At 36.9% G+C, this 7,446-nt stretch overlaps 1 pseudogene; it reads right to left on the reverse strand.

Moving 5' to 3' along the window:
* Nucleotides 1-3,885: 3,885 nt before the first annotated feature.
* LOC122229252 lies at nt 3,886-5,033 on the reverse strand (annotated as a pseudogene).
* Between the last annotated feature and the right edge of the window lie 2,413 nt (nt 5,034-7,446).

Raw genomic sequence — 7,446 nt, forward strand, 5'->3', positions numbered from 1 at the left:
CTCTCTGTTGGATTGTGGGTGGTCATCTCCCATGCTTAGATGCCTGGTCTCAGGCCACAGTGTTTGGCCTGAGAATCTGAAAATCAGTGATTTTTCAGAACACTGAAAGGTGCCCACAACTGATACTAGTGTATTTTTTGTCACTTCAAAGCACCTACGACAGTCCTTTGCTTTTCCATTCAAGGGTAAGTTTACGATGTTTTGCTTCATTGTAGGTCTGGCTTACTGCAGATAGAGACCTTTTCCTCTGCTGCCTTATTGTCAGTTACATTAAATACAGTATATGACAAGAGTTTATCAATACTGGACTGTAGTCAACATGGCTGTGAGTGTATACAATGGCTCCCATGCAGAAAAAGGTTGAAGAGAAAGGCAGTAAGATGGAGATGATTATGGCGGAAGTTAGGGAAATCATTGAGAAGTACGAACAAGAGTGGCCAAAATTGCAAGATTTAAGTCTACATCTATATCTCATCTGTGTAGGAAGAGGAGAAAAGGGTGGAGGAATCCCTCACTTCAAATGAGATTAGGGAGATGTATAAAATGTAGGAAACAGTGCAAATTTTGTAAAAAGCACCACCCGAATAAGGCTGTAGCAGTGCAAGCAATGAATCTATTTAATGACAATACAATGGCCCATTTCCATGAAATCCTCAAAAGGGGGCAAAAGCAAGTGGTATTGGATAGGTTCCTTGTTAAAGTTACACAAAAGGAAAAAGAGTCTATTGAACCAATAGATGGCAGTGATTCTTTTCGTGATAGTGAAAGTCATACTATACAATAACCCTCCTCTCTCCTGTCTCCCTCACACCAGCCACAAAGGTTTTCAAAGTTAAGTGCAGGTTAATTTATTTATTTTTCTTTATATTTTGTATTTTCTTTATTATTTTGTATTATATAATAGTATTGTAATAATTTTTATATGAATATTTTTGGTTTTCCATTATTTCTTATAGGGAAATTCACTTTGATACACAAGTTCTTTGGATTACAAGCATGTTTCTGGAATGAATTATGTTCACAAACCAAGGTTTTACTGTATATATATGTATGTGTATATATATATATATATATATATATATGTATGTATATATATATACACACACACACACATATACATAGTTGATATATCTATCCTAAATTATTCGATGTTAAGAACTAAAAATAATATTATCTTGCCCATTCTGAAAAATATAATAGATCTAAATGAATCATCAATGACAAATATCAATTAAGCACCTCCTATAATGAGGCACTGTACTGAGTATATTACCAAGGATTTATCAATTATTGAAACTAATAAAGAGCTCTTTGAAGCAATATTCTTCATAGCATGTGTTTTTGACCACCTGTAAATTCTTCACAGAAATATAGATTAAAAGTCACATATTATATCTAGTATGTCTGTATTTTAGTTTTAGAATCTCAAGAATATAGGTGATTCAAGGTGCACTAAAAGTTCAGAAACCCAATGATAATTCTGAAAACTCAAAGAAGTCAATTCAGAAAATCAAAGAATGACTCTAGATATCTACATTTCTAACAACACCGTGGTGATTCTAATATAAGTAACCAATGGAATACACTTGCTCCAGTAGCACAACAAAGCACAATAAAAATTAACACAACAAAGATTCCCGTAAATTCCAAGAAACGTCTAGTATCTGCCTAGTTTCTCTTTTCTTATATTCTTTGCCCTTGCCGTTAACATATCTCAAGTCCACAGATTTTTAATTATTTGGAATTGAAAAATTGGTACAAATGTTTAAGAATTAGAGTATTATTTTATTAGCAGAAAGAAGTCATAAAGAATTATTCTTACCATAAATTTTGGTACAACACTTCAGTTATATTCAAGAGAGAGAGAGCTGGGACACAGGAACACTGTACCTTTTCCAAGTGGACTGTGCCTTACAAGTCCATCATAAAAATCAACATCTATGGTGAATCTGCTGCAATAAAACTGCATGGAATTTTAGAGATGATGATCATCTTCCTTGAACTTCTTCATTTTAAAGATGAAAAAATAGACTCTAGAGATATTTAATTATCCAGAGAGGCACCGCCTAAACTTTATGTAATAAACTTAATCTACAATCTACTCAGAAAAAATATTTTCAATTTGGAAATGACCTTTGGCTTCCTAAAATCTATTAGATTTTCTTCACTTTTGCTACTGTCACAAGGATTCTAAATGCATTTATGAGTATTATTAATAACCCTCTCAGTTAGCTTTAGTTTCATAATAAAGGTCTCTAGAAGTGAGTGGCTTTTTTTCTCTCTTGAAATACAGAATTTTATTTAGAAACTGCTTAAAGTGGGAAAAGAAACCCTGTCAAGAAAGACCAGGTGGAAAATGAGTTTCCAATAAAATGGAATTTTAGGGCAACAAAAGTCTAAAAGGCCACAAAAGAGAAACAGCACCACTGTTATTTGAACAATGGCTAGTTACTTGCATTTTTTTGGCATTGTCAATCACCGAATCTGTGAATTCTATCAGAGCACACACTACACAACAATTTTATCATAAAATACCTGCTTTCTACACACTTGTTAGGAGAATCTACCACCAGAAAGAAATCAATACAAATACATCGGGGGCTGAACAATATCAGTAGTGGGTGACACACATTTTGCAGAATTCTGCCAAACAAAGGAACTGAATAGGCTAGGGGCAAAGCAAATGAGGAATTGTTAAGAAATGGAATAGTTTAAATATTAATAAGCAATTCAGACACAGTACTATATTTTCTACAGAAGAAAATGAACACTTAGTAACACACTAATGAATTTATCTCCAGAGACATTAGTGCACTGGCTAAGTATTCCAGTAACAGTGGATGGCTGTGGACAGCAGATACCGAGAATACCCAGCTTTGCAGGTCCCAAGGTAGCTGTGGCTTCACTGGTCACTGTCTTTGCCAGAGGTCCAGAAAGAACTTTCAATGTGACCATCTGCCTGATGAACTTACACTCTAAGTGGCAAACTTTAAGGAGCCAAAGAGGAATCCCCGATAGGCAAGGGAAACAGGGAAGAGAAACATATTAAATGTAGACTTAAAAGACAGAAAAATGGGACACAGCCCTATTCAAATCCAAGAGATGTGAGCAAGTCTCCAAAAGTAGCTGATGTGCCCAGTCTTTAAAATGTGGACACACCTCATTTCCCAAAAAGCACAATACATAGAAATTTCAGGGATAACTGGAAAAACCATCAGAGAAATGTCCACTGAAATTGAAGCTCTCCAACTCAGATCTCAGGGCTGAAATATGCCCTCTATTCATTCGGGCAACAATGCCTCTTGCTTCTTAAAGCAGCAGTATGATTGGTAAGGACACCAAATGGCTTTACAGAGCCACTATTTCAGCTTTCCTTCTGGGCTAAGGTCTAGGCCTTTGCAGCTTCAAACAGCCCTGCAAGGCCTATGAACAGCAGATTCCAAAGATCCAGAGGTCTGGCCCTTCCTTCCCAGACACAATGTCAACCATATAAAATCTCCTGTGGTGTTATATTTTATATTTTGAAATATGGAAGCATATTTTAAATACTCTGAAGTCATTTATTTATTAAAACGTTCTCTGCCAAGATTTCACATTAGCTTCGAATTCAAGCCAGTCTTTATATTTCTCTACCAAGGTCTCAACCTCAGTGTGTTACATAAAAACACCTTCTCCAGCAATCAGTATTACCAGGGTCCACATGGAGAGCCCCATGGCCAGCCTCTTTGTTTCCTGGATGAACCAATTGGATGTTAATACTGCTCTGCTACAACTCCTAACTTAAACTCATTGAAAATGAAGTGCCCTTCCCTTTAAAAAGAGGTAATTTTTGCTTATGAAAAAAAACAAACAGTGAGTCTTCTAAGAATAATAAAACGGAGTATTTTACAGTGAAGTATGTGACCTAGAGTGAAGACTTTGAATGCTCCTCTGCTGGTCCAGGCTGCTAATACTCTTCTTGTTCTTCCGTGGGCCCCCTTCATCGGGTACCACAAAGCCTTCAAATGTGGCATAGAGAATGTACATGATCCTCTGCAATACAGGGTTGTTTTCCCCCTCAACCTCCAGGCAACTCAATTCAATGTTCCTTAGCTTTCCAAAGCAAAAGTCTCTCTCTTTCTCCAAGTTTTCAATGATAAGTTTCAATACACTGACCTGCTGCATCAATTCAACTGCTTGCCATCCCTGTTGCCTGCATCAGGATCCTTTCATACCGCGCCCCAACCAGCCTTAGGGGCTGCGGTAGTTCTGAGTGTTGCAATGGGCCTCAGCGGAGCTGCACTGCTAGAGCTGAGAGGTTTCCTGGGTTTGCTCAGAGCTGGAACAACAGGGGAGGAAGCCGCTGAAGTTCTTCTTCCTTATCTGGCAGTTACAGGGTCATAGTGTTTTCCATCACAGCTTGCATCATAAAACTTCTTGAGAGGTGCCTGGGTGGCCCAGACGGTTAAGCCTCTGACTTTTGATCTCGGCTCAGGTCACAATCACAGTTCATGGGACTGAGTCCCATGTCCAGCCTGCTTGGGATTCTTTATCTCCCCCTCTCTCTCAGCTCCTCCCCCACCTTGAAATCTCTCTCTTTTATTCTCTCTCTCTATCAAAATAAATAAATAAACAAAAAACAAAAAACAAAACAACGAAGGCCAAAAAAACCTTCTTGAACCACTGAACAAATTCAAAATTGTCCTGAAACTTTCCTTTCACTAATTTGTCCACAGGAATTATTTTGTCAACACCCATTCTTTTAAGACCTGCTTGTAGTGTCTTGAACTTCTGGATGTATTCAGCTTAGCCTGGAATTTCACCTTCTTCAAGGCCATGGAGCCAGGGAACAGGCCATCCATAAACTGACAATAGGCAGCCCCTGAGGGCAACTGTTCAATCTTCGTCAGATTCACCTGCAGAGAGAGACTCCCTGATCCAGTCCAGCCTGTCATGTGGACTCAGGTTGTCACTGGTGACTGACATTGGGAATACCTTCACTGTTGTCTTTGGCTCTCAGCGGTACTGCAGCCATCACCTGTGCCCAGCTTGGGTTCAGTCTTTGTTTCCTCTCCTTCAAACCAACCGATCCTGCCTGCCACCAGCCTTGATGACTTCACATGCATTCCCCCACACCCATCATGCACCAACGTACCTAAAAGTGAATGGCTTTAGAGATCCGAAGTTTATTAACTGGTCATTCTGTGGGTTAACAACTTGCCTTGGACTCAGATCATTGTACTGCTGGTCTGTGCCAGGCGCAGATGTTCTCAGCTGGGCTCACTCTTGTACCTGCAGTCAGTGTCTAGTGTAGTGGAGGACTGGTTCATTGCCCCTAGAGCACATCTATTTTCTGTGGGGCCCCCTGTCTTCCAGTAGGCTAAAGGGTAAAAAAGGAAAAGGAGACAATGGAGCCTGGAGTCACTGAATACAGCTCTCTAGTGTGTACCTTTAGTAGGATGTAATAACTGCCATAAAGATAGAATTGGGGGATATACCCAATCTTTATTCTCTTAACCTTATATTTCATGCCAATGCCAGTTAGCCGAAGCTAACAAGGGTCAAAGGACAAGAATGTCCACGTAACGTCAGCCTCCTGGAATAAAGAACAGGACAAAGAAAGGCAATTCACCTATCTAGAACATGACAAACACAGAGTAAACAACATAGAACTTTTAAACTTGTTTACCATTGTTTTACTGGTTATTGCAGAGATGAAAATATGAATCTTGACTTATTTTGGTCTAAGTTAACCACAAGTTTTGTGCTTTATTCCAGACAGAACAAGAAACTTCAGGCATTTTAACTCTCTTCACCCTTCCCAACACACTGTTCTTATGCATATTAATTATGAATTTAAACTTATCAACACTTTACTATTATTACTATTTTGGTAGAATTAATATTTGGATTCACCAATATATTTATAGCCTTAATTTCTGTCTGTATCTCCAAGCTTCTATTCTCTCACTGTTTAAAAAAGCAATATTTAGTGTTTCCTTTACTTCATTTCTATTATGGTAAATTCTTTCAAGTTTTGTGTGTCTGTAAATGGCTTTTCTCATTTTCATTCCAAAAGAATTTTTTCTCAATCTTTAAACTCCTAGATTGACAGTTATTTTATTTCAGCACTTTAAAAATATAATTTGTCTTCTAGCTTTTATCATTGTTGTTGAGAAAATAGACTTAAGTTTTATTGTTGTTCCTTTGAAGGTATCATGTTGTTTTTCTCTGGGGCATGTTAAAATTTCTTTTGTCTTTGCTCTTCTTGCAATTTTAGTCTGTTGTGTTACTACATAGATTAATTTTGTTAAAATCCTACTTTGGAGTCTTAGGTTTTCTTTAACATATGGTTTATTTTCTTCAGCAGTTTTGGAAATTTTCAGCCATTCCATCTTCAAAATTTTGTCACCACATTCTTTCTCTTCTCCTTCTGAGTCTCTATAAACATATCCCAGGTTCTCACCACACTCAAGGAGAAGGGATCATATAATGTGTCCATATCAGAATGGGAATCTTAGAGGATATCTTGCAATTCTACCTATCACAGAGAGCAATATTCCTGACGGTGCTGGGAACACCATTACCTTCCATCTTGTGGTTGTAAGAAGCTACTGTTATTGTTCAATACTAATGACTTAACATCTGTATTTTTTTTAGAAGACAAAAGGATATTCTAATGGTAAAATTCCTTTTTAATGGGAACTACTGCAACTATACTAGAGCAAAGATAGAGTAAATTAATACACTTTTGTAAGAAATCATACATAGTAAGAAATGTAAGAAATTATTTTGTATAACAAGAGGGGTGAAGCTTCTTACAATGCATTGTTTCAGGAAATAATTCTCACTTATTTGCTCTATTTGTGTTGAGATGGTCCCAAGTCTACATACTTGTTCCCAAGTCAAGTACATCTACTTGGAACTGATATAAAGCAATAAATATAATTCAAATATCATTCAAACAAGTCTGTTTTCATAACTTTTAATTAATTTTTGTTACTAACATAACTTTAAGTGAAATAGAATCATAGTGATTATCCAGCACAAATGACAGTGCATCAATATGAATAGGTCTATTACATGTTATGTATGTATATATAAATCTACATGTATAATGCTATTTCTCTCGAAATAGTTCTCTCACGAGAACTCCCGTGGCCACTGTCAGGTGGTATAGTGATTGAACTGTTAATAGAGATTCAATTTGGGGTTCCAATAATAGCTGCAAAGATGTAAAATATCCTACGTATGAAGAAGATTTACAAAATACAAAATAGGTATGCCATTCAGATTTTATAATAACTTCTCCTGAGGACAAGGAAGTTCAGAAAAATTTTAATATTTGGCTTTGTCTTTAAGATCTACTTTTATTTTAAAGTGTGTAAAGCAGCCATTTTTCTTTCCATTTTATTACATTACATGGAATACAGTCAAAGAATACAATACAAGGGAACCAAGATCTTG

Source organism: Panthera leo, chromosome C2, assembly GCF_018350215.1.
Source record: "Panthera leo isolate Ple1 chromosome C2, P.leo_Ple1_pat1.1, whole genome shotgun sequence".
NCBI lineage: Eukaryota > Metazoa > Chordata > Mammalia > Carnivora > Felidae > Panthera > Panthera leo.